The 16,080-nt window shown below is 39.8% G+C and overlaps 1 pseudogene; it reads right to left on the bottom strand.

The window, feature by feature from the left end:
* Positions 1–12,163: 12,163 nt before the first annotated feature.
* On the bottom strand, positions 12,164–12,753 carry LOC109375353 (translationally-controlled tumor protein pseudogene; annotated as a pseudogene).
* Between the last annotated feature and the right edge of the window lie 3,327 nt (positions 12,754–16,080).

Raw genomic sequence — 16,080 nt, 5'->3', positions numbered from 1 at the left:
TTTTTTTTTTAATGAAGAAGAAAGAGCATGAACATAAATGAGTGAAGAGCATTTTTTTCCCCCTAGGATCACATATGTGAGGTTTCACAGGGTTATCTTCTAGCTTGTTACAATACGCTAAAGACAATTCAAAAATTATTGTAGGGAACTTTTAAAGAAAATATTCCCACAAAAGGATGAAGATCTCTGACAAATTCACTTTTTATTTATTTCTGAAAAGTATCTAGATCAGGGTTTTCCCCTCAGTGTATTCTTCTGTCAGAGCTTCTGATCAACATGAGACTCATTCATTCAATAAATATTTACTGAGCAATTACTGTGTGTCAGGCATGTGTGGATGGAAAAGGGGCCACTTGTTAAACCTGTCAAGCTCAGGAGACAAAAAATAACCACATAGGATGGAGTGAAAATAAAAATTCCTAACTAAGGTGGGCCATGGCAGGAAGTCATATCCTTGGCCTGTAGCTTCCTTGACAAAGGTTAATTTTTACCTTAAGCGAGCCTGTCTGTCGTCTTTTTGCATCTAAGATAACATGCCCTTGGAATGTCAGAGTAATCGCTTTCCAGACCCCCCAGGGTCTGGAATACCAGAGCAGGAATCTACAAAATACCTCATTGTTATCTTGTTCCCCAAAATACTATCTCTATGTGCTATAAAATGCTATTAACTATCCTTTACCCACCAGTGTAAAAGAAGTGTGTCTCTCCATTTTACTTTTTATCCAACCCTGGAGATTTCCCCGCTTTGCTTTCTCCCACTCCCTCTTTTGATTGTAATGTATAAAATAAATTACAAAACAGCCATTTTCCAGAGCAGTTTCTCAATCCGCTGAGATTTTGCTTTCTGGCAATTGTCATCAGTTTGGCTCACATAAACTCTTATAAGCTTTCTCTTAGGCTGGATGTTTTTTTGTCAGCACATGAGTCTGAAAACTTGACGTGTAAATCTTACTACATTCTCACAACCACCTTTTGAGGCAGGCACTTCTAAAACAACCATCACACAGGTGCTTAAATTATAAATGACTATCCCAAGGCCTCACAGCCGTCCATGGTGGCCAGGATTTGATTTCAGGCAGTCTGGACCCAGAGCCTACCTTCTTCACCATTACACTATATTGCCTCCAGCCGAGGGGTCAGAGGAGAGCAAGTGTTGCCACAGTGTCAATACTATTATAAGTAAAATACACAGGCTTTGGTTTCTAAATGTCATTCTCCAAAAAAAGGAACCAAGACTCTTTGGAGAAATGGCTGATTCTCTAGTACTGGAGTAAGGAAAATACAAGATAATTCTGGAATATCGTGCGCCAGTCATCTGTGTTCTTTTAGTTGATGGTCAGTCAAGTGTGGCCACAAAAGGCAACACAGGAGAAGCTTGGGAAAGCAAAATGTATTATAGTCACAGTCCTAGAAGCAGAGGCATAACATGCCAAGCAGGATCACATGGAAAAGACACCAGGGTGTCAGGAGGCATAGGGGCAGGAGGGAGGGTAGAGCCTAGGCCACCTTTACTGGAGTTTCAGGGAAAGGAAAGGAAAGGCAAGGTAGGTAATTTAGGATTGGCTAATTTGCATAATTTCAGAGCGCTCTAAACTATAAGGATGGTCCCTAGTCACCTGACACCTGGCCCTGTGATGATTAAGACAGGAATATTGCATCCTGGGGGCATGAGCCAGATGGAGGAGGTCTGGCTCTGGATCAGTTCGTTTGCATATCAAAAGCCTGCTCCTTGCTGGGCCTTCACTTGCTCAAAATCTGGCTAGCCCTGGCAGTCTTGCCCTAGCCAGAAAGGTTTTTAAGATATATGTCAAAACATCATACTTACAGAAAATAAAAAAATATAAGCAATACAGCCAGAAAATCAGGAAGTGCTTAGGGAATGATTGATCCATGTGAAAGGGACACAGGCGCCAGCTTTAAAGGACTTTCACAGGCCAATCTGGACCAACGTGAGCATTAGTAATGGGTTACACTCATGGCAGCCCAGCTCCAGGTCAAGCAGTTGTTCACAAGCTTAGCTGTATGTAGAGGGTGCAGCTCACTGGCCCATGTGGGAATCGACGAACTGGCAGCCCTGTTGTTCAGAGCTCGCACTCTTACCAACTGAGCTATCTGGCCTCCCCCAGTAGCTTGTTGAATAAATAGGAATTCAAAAGTTCATAGAGCTATTAATTAAAATTTGATGGAAATGTAGTACTGACATTGCCTCAAAGTGCGTATCTCCCTACAAATTCTTACCATTTACAAAGGGGAAAAGAGTAACTGGAGAAGACTGGTGGACACCACCTCAATTGAGTGATCCAAGTTAACATTACCAGTAGTGAGATGGTGGATATTGTGAACCACCTGAGAGGATGTGAGGAGGACATAACATCACTGTGGTCGACTTGGACGTGGCCCCCCATCATCCCACCTGCTGTCCTTGAATAACCGCTTCATCATGAGTGTGCGCAGGACCTGTGACTTCCCTCGAAGCAACCGATTATGGCAAAAGGGATGATTTTACATCACATAAGTCTCCATCTTACTAGCAGACTTAGTCTAGAGTCTTGCTCTCCTTGCTGACTTGGAAGAAGCATGAGTTTTAAATACAACTGCAAGAAAATAAGTCCTGCCAATACCTGAATGAGTTTGGAAGCAGTTCCTTCCCTGGTAGAGCCATGAGATGAGAACTCTGCCCTTGATGGCTCCGTGACTACAGCCTCAAAGAGCACTCAGCGACACTGTGCCCAAAGTCCTGACCCATAGACACTGTGAGATAATAAATGTGTGTTGTTTTAAGCTGCTAAATTTGTGGTAATTTATAGTGCAGTGTAGAAAATGAATAGTCACTTCTACAGCATTCATGCTAAAGGTACCAAATAGTCAAGGTGATGAAAGTCTTCAAATAGTCAAGGTGATGAAAGTAAGGAAAGACTGAAGAAATAGGCTTTACTGAAGGAGTCTCAGGACACATCACAACTAAATGCAAGGTAAGGTCTTCGATTGGATCCTGGACCAGAGGGGAAAACATTGCTATTAAGGACATTATTGGAACAATTGGTAAAATTTGACTGTGGACTGTGGATTAGATACTAGCATTGTATAAATACTGTATTTCTTGATTTTAATCATTGTATAGTGGTTATATGAGAAAATGATAAAGTGAATATGGCAAAATGTTAATAACTGTTGAATCTAGCTAAAGGGTATGTCCAGTTTCCCACTTTGTTTTAGAACCACAGCCTGCCCCACAAAAAGTCCTGAAGATTCTATCATTTCAACCCCCTACTCAGTCCAAACCCCCAGTAAAAAGTTTCTAAGACTTTCTTGGCTCTTGCCTTTCCTTGTACATTCGACATTTTTTCTTCCAGAAGTAAAATGTAGCCTATTTTAATGCAAAGCAAACTCACACCAGTCTTGTCTCCACTTTTTTCCTCACAAACCAAGTGGGCTCTGGCGGAATTATTCTCAATGGGCAGTGAAAGAAAGAACAAGAATATTCACAAGTTAAGCATTTGTTGTCTCTGATATTATTTGTTCACGTTTTCATAATATATTTATTTTAAAATGAAGACTTACTTATCGAATGCGATAGGTTTTTAGCTTTGTTATTGACAAATCGAGCCTGGTTACTACTATTTGTAAGAGGACATAAATACATATTATGGGATTGATCAATGAAATATTTTTTTCTTCCCAAAATTCCTCTCATGAATTTTCTACTGTTTTCAAAATGAAGCCATTTCGGTACAATACCTTGATGACCATGCTTGTCATGGTCATCATATGCCTTTGGCAATATAGTATACATTTATATTACCAAAGTAAAATATTTTGAGGGAAACATTAATGCTGATTCTGAGTGACAATGCTAGTGCTGTGGGCCAACTGAGTAGCCCCCGCACCTGCTGAAAAGCTTTTAAGTTTTCTTTCCTATAAAAATGTTAAGTATAGAAATGTTAAGTCTCCTCCCTAGTTCCTTAGTTTCTTAGCTCTTGACTTTGATTACTCTTCTAACCAGTTTGTGAATCCTAGACTAAAGATCCCCCAGCTTCTTGATTGCTTTGTAAATCAGTTTCTGAATCTTAAACAATAAAATTCTCCTATTCCTGCTTCAGATTACTTGAAAGCCTGTGACTTCCTAATATCCCCCAGGCCAGGAAGCCTAATGATTCTTTCCAAATCCATTCTGGGCCCAGACAACTGATGCCACCTGAGTGACAGGCTGAATGGCCACAGGTTTCATGAGAGCTAACAGATTTATTAATTAAAATCTATTTTTCCTTATTCAGGGGCCTTGGGGATACAGATGGTATCCCAACAAGATTGCCAGTCACAACCAAAGAAGCCAACACGGTCTTCCAGGCGGAGCTCGAGACCCCTTCCTCTCATCTGAGATCAGATAGAGCAAGAGTTCCGTGAATCCCCCAATAGGCAGGGACAGCTCTACGCCCCTGCCCAGCAGGAAGCAGATACAGAATAAGAGACCTCCTGTCCCTCAGCTTTCCATAGAGATTTTATGGGGATCACCTCTCTCAAGGGGAAAACAAGGCAGGCAGTTAGAGGCAGGCATTGGGTCTCTGCATTCCTGCAAGTCCCACAGAGTGCAACTGCCCAGGGGACCTCCCCTCTCCACTCAAAACTCCCCTTTGTATTGTAATTATCTACCCCTGCGGGAAAACAAATGGGCACAAAATACCCAACTAGATCAGACCAATCACTCGCACCTGCGCAGTACCTCTTGTCAATCACAGGTGCCAATCATGTGGTCCCATGCCCAAAGGGGAACAGCCCATTCTAGAGAAAAAGGGACAAAAACTCCAAGTCTTGGGAAGTCTGCCCCCTTTTTTTTACAGCTTCCCCCTTTTTTTTTGGACCCCCTTGCTCCCTTTTTGAGCCTTTTGAGTGGCCTGCTCCAAACTCTTTGGAATGTAATTTCTCTTCTAATAATGGGACCTTGAGTCATTCTCTATTGCTTGGGCCTACTTCTACTTCTTTAAAGTGTACTATCTCTTCTAATAAACTACTTTTTTACTACTTTGCTCCAGTACCTCATTCAATTCTTTGCTTGAGTTGCCAAAGACCTGGACTTTGCACTGAGAAGGGCCCCCTCTCCAACAACACTAGCATGAGTAATGACTGCCCAAAGTATGCAAGTCACAAATCAATTTTAAGTGTATATAAATCTTTGTTTGGAGCTTTATGATAACAAATGCTGATTCTTCTTGAGATTTGGATCAGCAAAGGGAAGCCTGCTTTATGTTTTTGGAAAATACTTTGTTTAGAAGCAGGCTTGAGGTCCTTTGCACGATAAACAAAACTATAGTAGGCTCTTGCCACAAGTACTTAAACAGATAATTTAAAATTACAACATGACCTTATTATTTTTATGGTGGACTCTGGGAAAATACTTGAGGTCCCAACAGAAACCTCCAGCTTGTTTTTGAGTCAGAAATGTTTTCTTTGGAGTCATCAACAGGATAAAGACAACTGGGACAGCTGCCAAGACTCTGTGCTTTGAGCTTTTTTCCACACTAAAAGCAAAATAGTGGCTGGAACTGTGGGGAGATTCCAGGCTGCCAGTGGGTTGGTAGGGGGAGGGCTTTGGGAAGAGGGAGATAAAACTTCCTGTTACTTATAAAGACCTGTGTGTAACAAGGTGAGTTGTAAAGAAAAGAATAACTGGTGTTTCCAGATTCTTTTCCCACCCCTGACACTCAATACAAAAATTTCCCTGGATTGTGTTCCCCAGAGGAGAGCATGAAGGTTAGGGCTTTGGAGTACAAGCCACACAAGTTACTTAATTGAGGAAAAAGTTGGTTTCCCTCAGGCTGGGAGTGAGGTATGTGCACAGGAACCAGGAATGTTCCTAGAAGGGCTTGGGACGTGGGCTTCCTCTCATGGAAGTGCTTAGCAGGAGGCCCCTCGGAGCTCCACAGGTACTTCCAAACTCAAAGGAGACTCTGGGGCCCTGAGGGTCTCTGTGGCCTGCGTATGGTAGAGGAGTGGACCACCATGAGAGGCACCTCTGGTCTTCCTGGTACACACTGCCTGACCAGTGCCTTAAAAAACTGGAGTCACAGCAGATGGAGTAACTGATAAGGACTCCGCAGGATATGGCATCCTAAATACCAGGAGATTCTTGAATGAACCCCTGGAGGATAAGTGAAAACCCCCGGCAAACATGACTGAATTTGAATTTTCTGCCAGTCATGTGGGTGACAGTACAGACCAATTTCTCTGCTTTAGAGAAATGTAGCATTTATACGCCAGAAAGTGGCAGAGTGACATTCCTACTTGCTACAATGAAAGTATTTCTACACAATCAGGTATAATGCTCACTTTTCCCTGTACTACCACCATTCCCGTGCAAGCATGCACACACACACACACACACACACACACACACACACACACACACACACTTCTATTAAATTCTTGGAAGTGAGACTGCCTGGGATTAACTTGCCTCCTCACCCTTCCTTATACACCCTTCAACCTTCATGTCACCTGTCATATTAGTTTTCTTTTCTTTGTTGGTTTTATTCACCTACACATCCATCAATTGTACAGAAAATCTTGAGGGCCTAACATTTGCTTGTAACTCAAAGACATAATTCTAGTCTCAAGATGTTCATAGTCCAGAACATGATGTTGATTAATGGATCGGAGGGTTTGGGTGTGGGGAAGTGAGAGCGGTTGATGACCCTAGAAGCAAAGGACTTTAGCAGCACAGAGGAGCAGTTAACCCAATCTGGAATGAGAGGTTGCAAGAAAACGGTGGCTTAGATCTTGAGATTGCAGAGAGAACAGGAAGGACATTCTGGAGAGATGAATCAGCCAGGACAAATGCTCAGGGACATGACAAATACTGTTTGCCGCACACACTACAGAGTGTGGCACTTAAGAATATAAGTTGCAAGAGGAGCAATCACACCTTCTGTCTGCCTATTACTCTTTCTAACCATTATGTTCTACATGCTGCCCTTGACAATCATTCGATTAATTTCTCAAAGAGTCTGCCCAGTGTGGATACATAGAAGAAGAAATAGCAAACCAAGCAAGGTCATATCTAGCAGCAAAATAAAAGACTAGGTTATTTTTGTGATGGTTTCATCAGACAAATCATATAGAGGTTCAGAATTCCTCCTGATATACATGAAAAATCAAAATATATTAGTCAAATGTTTAGACCCTTTCATTTCTGTACCTCGGTCAAGAATGATCATATAATGGTTTTCTGAGACTAGCACATACTAGAAGATGTTACTGCAAAAAAGGATCTTCCCTGATGTGAACAGATTTAGCATATAATTTAGTGCTTGTCAACTGAAAATAAAATTACTAAATTATTTCTTGCATAATGTGATTGCCTGTGGTTGAGAGGATACAGAAAGGTTAGCATGGGCATGGTTTTCCACATAAGACAAATGTTGTTTTCAGACTCAATGCAGGATGTCTTCTTCAAGGAAAATTTTGTCCTTGGCTAATTCCTCCCTGCAGACACATATTCTTTCCCTTTCCACTTAACTCTCCATCTTAAACCATCTCTCCCTTTGGGCAGTGTCCCATGGACAATGCTCAGTATGTGTTTAGCAGCTTAACTCATTTTTCAACAACAAAAAAGGAGCATCATTTTCTATGAATGTTTATTGCACATGTGCTGTTTGTCAAGAATTCAATGGACCAAGTAGAGAGATGGAAAAGATGATGAAATTAAGAATTGTTGCCTCAAATTAGTTATTTCCTTTAAAAAAAGATTTAAAAATTTTGGTTTTAGAGACAAATTTAAGATTTTCAGTGAATTTTCCTTTAGAGCAAGTTTTTGCAACTTTTATTTGTACCATGGACCCCTTAGACAGCCTGGTGATACCTATACCCTTTCTCAAAGTAATGTTTTTAAATACACAAAATAAAATACACATGATTACACTTAAAATAGATAATTATATAAAAATATAGTTGGCAGAATGTCTTCAAAATTTTATAACATGTATCTTTATTAACACATTAAATAATAAGATCCAACTGCAAGTTTAAGAGCTGTCATATTCTGAAATAGTGATGAGTGTAAAAGATATTTTCTTTTAAAAAAAAAGATTTTATTGGGGAATTGGGGAGTGAACAGTGTTGGGGAATCGGGGAAGGGGAACAGACAAGTTGCTGTCCTTTTGTTCTTCAGTCTAGTTGTGGAGGACATCACTTCACTGGCCCATGTTGGTATTGTGATTATTGTGCTCTTCCTGCCTGAGGCAGATTGGTCGCCGGCCATTGGACGGCCGCTCATGGCCGCTCACTGCAGCTCACGTAGGCTGCTGGCCACTCACGCTGGCTGCTGGCCACTCATGGTAGCTCACGGTAGCCCACTGCAGCCCCACTGCAGCCTACGCCATCACCGGTGACTCACGGCTGCCCAGCGCCAGGTCAAGCTGTTGTTCACCATCTTAATTATAGAGGGCGCAGCATCACTGGCCCATGTGGGATCCAAACTGGCGCCCCTGCTGCTCAGAGCTCATGCTCCCAAGCCAACTCTTAACCAATGAGCTACTTGGCCAGCCCTGTAAAGGATATTTTCAAGATATATACAACAATTATAATATGATAGAAAAATTACTTTTATCTCTCTTAGAGTCAGACTCACAGGAACAGTAAATAATTACTATGATCTGAAATCTACATTCATAATTGAGGGAAATATTAGAAGTTCAGAGAAATTTTTTAAAAGAAGTTTTTCTTCATCAAGCCCATGGACTGCTGACTTTTATCTCTGGACCCAAGGAAAGAACTTTGTTTTACAGGGGCCTGGGATCAACACATTGACTCCATTTTTACTGTTAATTTAAAGTCACTGTGATGAGACCCATCCCTCCATGAGAAGGCAAGGAGGGAAACCTCCATTCTCAGTTAGGAGATATAAAAAGGAAGAAGAGGTCTGCTATTGTTTTGTCCCTTTAAGATGCTTCACTGTAAACTCATTCCACACTCCTTCCTTCATCCTTTCTAATTTCAGAATTTATTAAAAAAAAAAAAAAAAGCTTTAGTCCAGAGACAGCCCAGAAAAACCAAACAACTATGAGTGTGCGAGAGGACTCTTGAGTCTGCGCTTCATCACCTGCATGATCTTGGTAAGTCCCTTAGCTTTGATCCTTGGCTCACTCACTGTAAGACAGGCACAATAATACCTAGCAGTGTTACAGTGAAGGTTAAAAGCGACAACGTCTCTGAAAATACTTGGTGAGATATGAAGAGCTGTGCAAACACTCTATATAGTTGTAGAGTACTGGGTCTCCTCTGTCTTTTTTTCACTAGTTGATGACAGCAGCACATTAAGGAAAAAGTGCTCCTGTTAGAGACTAGTACAGAGCATGAAAAGTATAGTTTCCTTTGCACCTGGAAGATCTCAGAGCTTCTTTCCCTGCTACTTTGTGGCTGTATAAACCCACCCTACCCCACCAGCCTCGCTGAAAAGAACACAAAAAGTTTCCTAAGGTTGCTTTAAGCAACAACATATTCATCCATCCACCCACAAATATTAATAGTTATGAAAGAATGTTAGAAATGGCTTTGCAGGTGCCAACCAATTGGAATTGCAGAGCCTTCAGGGAATACAATGGTCCATCTGTTGTGAAACAAATATTTAAATCTACAAATATTTGTGGGCATAATTATTAAGTCTCAGTGCACATGTCTTACTCTTCAGCCTATAACCTGACAAACTTCTCTAACACTGAAACCATACCCCATACTATGTGAATGGTTATTATTCTAAGATTTATATATATCTTTAAAAGAAACACACTGAAGTATTTTGGAATGAAATAGTATAAAGTATAGATGAAATGAGATTGGCCACAAAAGAAACCATCAAAAAGTGAAAAGAAATCATAATGAATGGGAGAAGATATTCTCCAATGATACACCTGTTAAGGGGTTAATACTCCAAATTTATAAAGAACCCATGCAACCCAACACCAAAAAAACAAACAATCCAATTAAAAAATGGTCAGAAGAACTGAATAGACTATTTCTCCAAAGGGGACATACAGATGACCCACAGACACATGAAAAGATGTTCAACATCACTAACCATCAAGGAAATGCAAATTAAAACCACAAAGAGATAGCACCTCACATCTGTCAGAATGGCTATCACCAATAAATCAACAAGTGTTGGTGAGGATGTGGAGGAAAGGGAACCCTCATGCACTGTTGGTGGGATTACACATTGGTGCAACCACTATGGAAAACAGTACGGAGGTTCCTCAAAAAATTAAAAATAGAACTACCATATGACCCAGCAATTCCACTCCCGGGTATTTATCCAAAGAATTCCAAAACATATGCATCTCTATGTTCATTGCAGCATTATCTGCAATGATATGAAAGCAATTTAAGTATCCATCTATAGACGATTGCATAAAGAAGAGCTGGTACATTTATATAATGGAATATTACTTGGCCATAAAAAATTATGAAATCTCACCATTTCTGGCAACATGGATGGACCTAGAGGATAATGCTAAGTGAAGTAATTGAGACAGAGAAAGACAAATACCATATTATCTCACTTATACGTGGAATCTAAAGAACAAAACAAACAAACAAACAAACAAAGCAGAAACAGACTCATAGAAACAGAGAACAAACTGATGGTTGCCAGATGGGAGGGGCGTTTGCAGGCTGGGTGAGAAAGGTGAAGGGATTAAGAAGTACAAATTGGCAGTTACTAAGTAGTCATAGGGATGTAAAGTACAGCATAGGGAATATAGCCAATAATATTGTAATAACTATGTATAGTGCCAGATGGGTGCTAGACTAATCAAGGGGATTGCTTTGTAAATTATATAAATGTCTAACCACTATGCTGTATACCTGAAACTAATATAAAATAATGAATGTCAACTGTAATTGAAAAACAAAAATTTTAAAAACACAGTTAGTACCAATGCAACTTTAAAAAAGTATTTTTCCACAAATGTCAGTAACTGGCCATTTGCCAAATACAGAATAAGTGATACAGCAAATAAAAACAGCAAGAAACAAATGAGATTGGTCATTTGTTAATATTTGTTGAAGCTGCCTGACAGGTGCACGGGGTTTTATCATACTATTCTTTCTACCTTTGTATATATTTGAATTTTTCCATCATGAAAATATTTAGAAGCGTTACCTGTCCAAAGGGCAAAACAAAGGTCAAGGATAGTACATGAAGGAAGAAATGTTCCTGGCTAGGAACCCATTCATGTTAAGTAAGTGTAAACAAATTCAAGTGAATTAGTACATAAGAAAATTTAGATTCTTTCTGGTTCATCTGGAGAGATGGGTGCTCTACACCCTAGTTTGTCCTAAAATGTCTTTTACCAATATTGATGCTATTATGTAACAGATGATAACAATAAACATTGCATTAGGCAGAAAAACACATAAAACAGATATACTATTTTGCTCTGTCTGCATCTTTTTCAGCTAGATTGATCTAACTACCAATAAGGATATTTTCCAGTTGTATCTGTTCAAATGTTTCTGGTCTTTTATAGTAGAAGATGAGGATAACAGTTTATTTTCAAAATGCATAGGGGTAATTAACAAGGTGATCAATTTCAGGATCTTATGTCAAAATGTATAGTACACATTTAAAGTAGAATTAAAATTCCTAATGGAACACTATTATTTTTTAATGTTTTAGGGAGTCAGCATATCTTCAATTAAGCATTAAACACACATAGCAGCCTCAGTACTACAAAGATATCTTCTTTTTCTTCCAACTGTCTTAGTCTATTTTTATTCTTTTAGTAAGCTCTTCCAGAGTTAACTACTTCCGTTTGAAGGTGGTGAAATGTCTAAGGAACCCTGTGTGTGCCCTGAGCATGGTCTTTCCTTTCAGTTCACTTCAAATCAGAATTAGGACTTTTGATCCTTGTTTTAAGTATTCCAGCCCCAGAAGTAGTTTTCATCGTGGCAGTTATCTGAAGACAGTCTTATGCTTTTCAGCAATCATCTACAACCAGGCTCTAGCTTCTCCAGGAACACTACACAGGATGGATTTAAATATGTATTAGACTAAGAGACATTCTCTCAAATGAGCTTAAATGTATTTTATTTTTAGACAATCTACATGACATGTTTCTCTTAAAAATAATGCCTCCACTCCGAATAAATCCAGGTCAAACAAACGAAGAGCTCAAGGTGACATAAGTCTCATTTGTTCTCGTCCTGGTACGTGGATGAAAAGCAGCAGCCAGTTAGGATGATGACTGGTAATGGGTCCAAATTGCCAACTGTGATTTTCCATTTCTAAACCATTCTTAAGGTAAATCATATATGGGGCCACACCATCCTCACGGCAGTCCAGCAGAGCAACCATGCCATCTGGATTCAGGCTTTCACCAATAAAGACCTGGTAGTTTTTGAAGTGAGCAAGGATGTGCTTGATTTGTTCTGCAGCCCCTGTCCTAAAGGTTTTCCTCCTTCTGGTCTCTGTTCTTTTCTTTGATTGATTTCATGTCATTTTTGAGTACTTCTTGTACGCTTCTTTGGTGAAGCTGGTTTCCTGCAAATGACGGTTCATGACAATATCAATACCAGTGACTGCTGTGCTTCGGTACCTTTGCCCTCTGGGTCTTCAACGGAGGCATTCCCACCAATGAGCGAGTCATCAATGTCACCCTCTGTCCTCCTGACTGTCCTATCCACCTCCAGGCACAGCCTGTCTGCAATCTCCCAGATCCTGTAGATGTTGGAGAACATCTCATGGCTGAGGAGGTCTCGGTAGACGACCCTGATGGTAGCTGGAAGGAGACGACAGCACTGGCTCACCAGGAGCCTGGAGCTCAGAGGAGCACCCAGCAGCCCGAGCAGTGCTCCGGGGTGGCGGGAGTGGGCAAGCGGGCAGAGAAGCAAGATATCTTTCACCAGCAAGTTACAAATGAATCACAATTTGAGATAGTATATCTTTATGTAAATAATTCACCACTTTATCTTATAGCCAAGCAATGGATCCATTATAAAAAAGGATTATCTCATAAGAACATGAAACTGGTGATTACAGTTTAAGACAACACTGTAAAAGGGCAATGACCCATTTACAGATGATCCTAAAGATGAAATTTGAGGAAGTTTGAAAAATGCTTCTCTGGCACACAATGTGATCTATAGATGATGTGTTATAGAATTGTGCACTTGAAACATGTAATTTTACTAACCATTGTCACCCCCAATACATTTAATTTAAAAAAGAAAGAAAGAGAGATACTCCTCTGGGGGTTGTTCCATTTTTACTTTCTCAGTATCATTAACATCTTATACGAGAGCAAATAGGTATATCACATTTAGGAGTGATTGCTAAAATCGAAAGGAAATGAATTCGTTTCTGTATGTTGTTATTTAAGTTACAAAAAGGAATATTTATTCCTTCTGTCACTTATATAAATATCTCTATGAATATATAGTTACGAATTTCATTCCATCTTTCCATAAAACTGGTCTTAATATTATATTGTTATACCATACAATCAAAACTAAAAAATTAATACTGTGTTAACTCTTCTTTTACTGTTCTGTGTGAAGACACACAACTTTTGATCACAGCAGCAGTGACTTGCTACAGCAAAGACTAACTTAACTCCCTGTGGGATCAGCCCCTCTTCTCTGAGAAGTGGGAAGTCTTTCGTACCACCCAGAGAGCTGATTGGGGACAGAAACCTACAAGCGATTAGACAACCATTCTTCATCCTACTCAGGGTCTTACGGGACAAATAGGATCAAGGGTAGTTGCCCAAGTTTTAACCCCTTTCAGAAAATCTAATGAGCCAGAAAGAAATTACAATTTCTGTATATCAAATGCTGATTTGATTCGGCTGTGATCGCTGTGATCCAGGTTATTACATAAATATGTCCAAAAAAGCAAGTCACTGTTGCCATGATCTAAATATTTTAATTGTGAGTGCATTGTATTCAAGGCTGTATCAGCTTGACTTTTAGAGAGTGACATGTTCCTCAGTGCTAAAAAAGAAGTAAACACTCAAAAGGAACGTGGTAAGTATACTGCTTACTAATAATACCTCCATATGGGGCAGCTGGTTAGCTCAGGTGGTTAGAGCGCAGGCTCATAACCAAGGTTGCTGGTTTGATTCCCACATGGGATAAGGAGCTGCGCCCTCCACAACTAGATTGAAAACAACTACTTGACTTCGAACTGATGGGTCCTGGAAAAACACACTGTTCCCCAATAAAATTTCTTAAAAAATAATAATCATACCTCCATTTATGTACACCTTTATGGCCTTCAAAGTCCTTCAGAATTTATAACCAAAATGTTGATAAAAGGGCTATATGATTGTTACAGTTACTGACCAGAACTGAGCTATATCATTTGAGGCTCAAAACAATGTTATGATATACGCAGGGCACGTGTCATTGTTACTATTTTATAAGTGGGAAAACTAAGACTCAGAAAAGTCAAATGACTTGTCCAGGGTCACAGAAAAAGAGGCAGGCCTAGAAGCATACCTATGTCTCCAGGATCCTGTCACTTTTTCCCTTCTGACATGCCACATTGCTTCAAAGATAGTTCCGAATGATGAATGACTTTAAGTCACTTGTTTTACTTTGGAAAGGGTTTTTCTCCCCAAATCACCAACTGCCTGGCACCAGCCCTCTGCCCAGACTCTAGGAGTCATGATTAACAGGGGGGGAACAGGTGGTAGCTTGACCATCTGCCATGCATAAAGACTAGGACTCTTCCTTTTGGTAAAGGGTTTCCAGGCTCAGATTTGCCAGGCATTCTAAAACAAAGAGAAAAACAAATTTACCTCTGTATCACATGGAAAAATAAACACCAAAGTCAGTATTTTGTTCTCCAGATGAAAGTATCATTCGAAAGATAATTAGTTGTTGTTTTTAGAAAGAGAAAATAAAATTTCAGCTTTGTGTACCAAAACTATGGTCTCATCCATTAAGGATGCTGATGCAAAAGTTCGTAGAAACTATCTAGTGTCTGTAGTTCCTATAGGACTAGGTAATGATTAAATAACTAACTGGTTTTCATCCTACAACTCAATGTTTAGCAAAGTCCAAACAGACTGCTGCCAACATGTTTAAGTCAACATTGATATCTAAAGTAAACACAGGCTGACTAACACACACTGGTACTTTAATGAAAATACATTGTGGAATAGCTCCTAGCTAAGAGAAGTTACTAGGTTTTTTCTCTGGGTAACTGTTGATGAGTCAGAAGAATAATAAACCCCCTAAGCATTTTTTAAATTATTTCATTCGACAAACTTTTTTTTTGAGTACTTACTCTCAAGAACGGTGAAGGGTATGAGATTTTACCCTATGTTCAACTTAACAAGTGAGTTTGTCACAGTTTCATAGAAGCTGGCATAAATAGTGAACCTCCTGAGTTAGAGACTAAAGACTTATTACTTACAGCATAGCCAGTGGCAGTATGTGAGAGGAACTCTGCGTTTAGGGAAACCACTTCTTTTATACTCAACAGTAAACATGCCTGCTTACTTCTGTTGGGGGAGACACTTCCTCACTCTTCTAAGGCAGTTTGCTCTACAAACATCCTTGAACAATAATCCAGATCAAAGGCAGTCAATGCCTCTACTTGGAAGACATGTATAATGTGAGAAATCCAGGGAGAGCTGTCTCTCAACACTTATTCTCTACCAGACACTGTGAGAGATCTAAGGATATGAAGATTAAAAGAAGGAACACGCTCTCTTGTTCCTGATAAATCTAATATTGTTAATAAATTCAACCATGATATTGAACTCTTAAATTCTGTCCATGAAAAACGTGGGAAGTTCAGTTTGCTCACTGCCCATCCTTAACTTGATTCTTACAATCAAGAAAATTGGTGGAGGAGCCACAAGACAGAAATTCTGTCCCTTAGTTCCCAATTTGTTTGAGAGTGAAATGTTCAAGTGATAAGTGCCACCATAATGGAGATAACACATTGCAATTGCATTAGAGGCAATATTGCATCATTTTCAAAGTGCCCAGTATGTGGCAGGAGGATCCAAATGACATAAAGATAAAGGTCATTAACAGGGGAAGTAGATAGCCGTGTTTAAAGACAGAAGTGAAAAC

Source organism: Hipposideros armiger, unplaced genomic scaffold (genome assembly GCF_001890085.2).
Source record: "Hipposideros armiger isolate ML-2016 unplaced genomic scaffold, ASM189008v1 scaffold_936, whole genome shotgun sequence".
Lineage (NCBI taxonomy): Eukaryota > Metazoa > Chordata > Mammalia > Chiroptera > Hipposideridae > Hipposideros > Hipposideros armiger.
The sequence above is the reverse complement of the archived record's forward strand: the minus strand, read 5'-3'. Positions and strand labels throughout refer to the sequence as shown.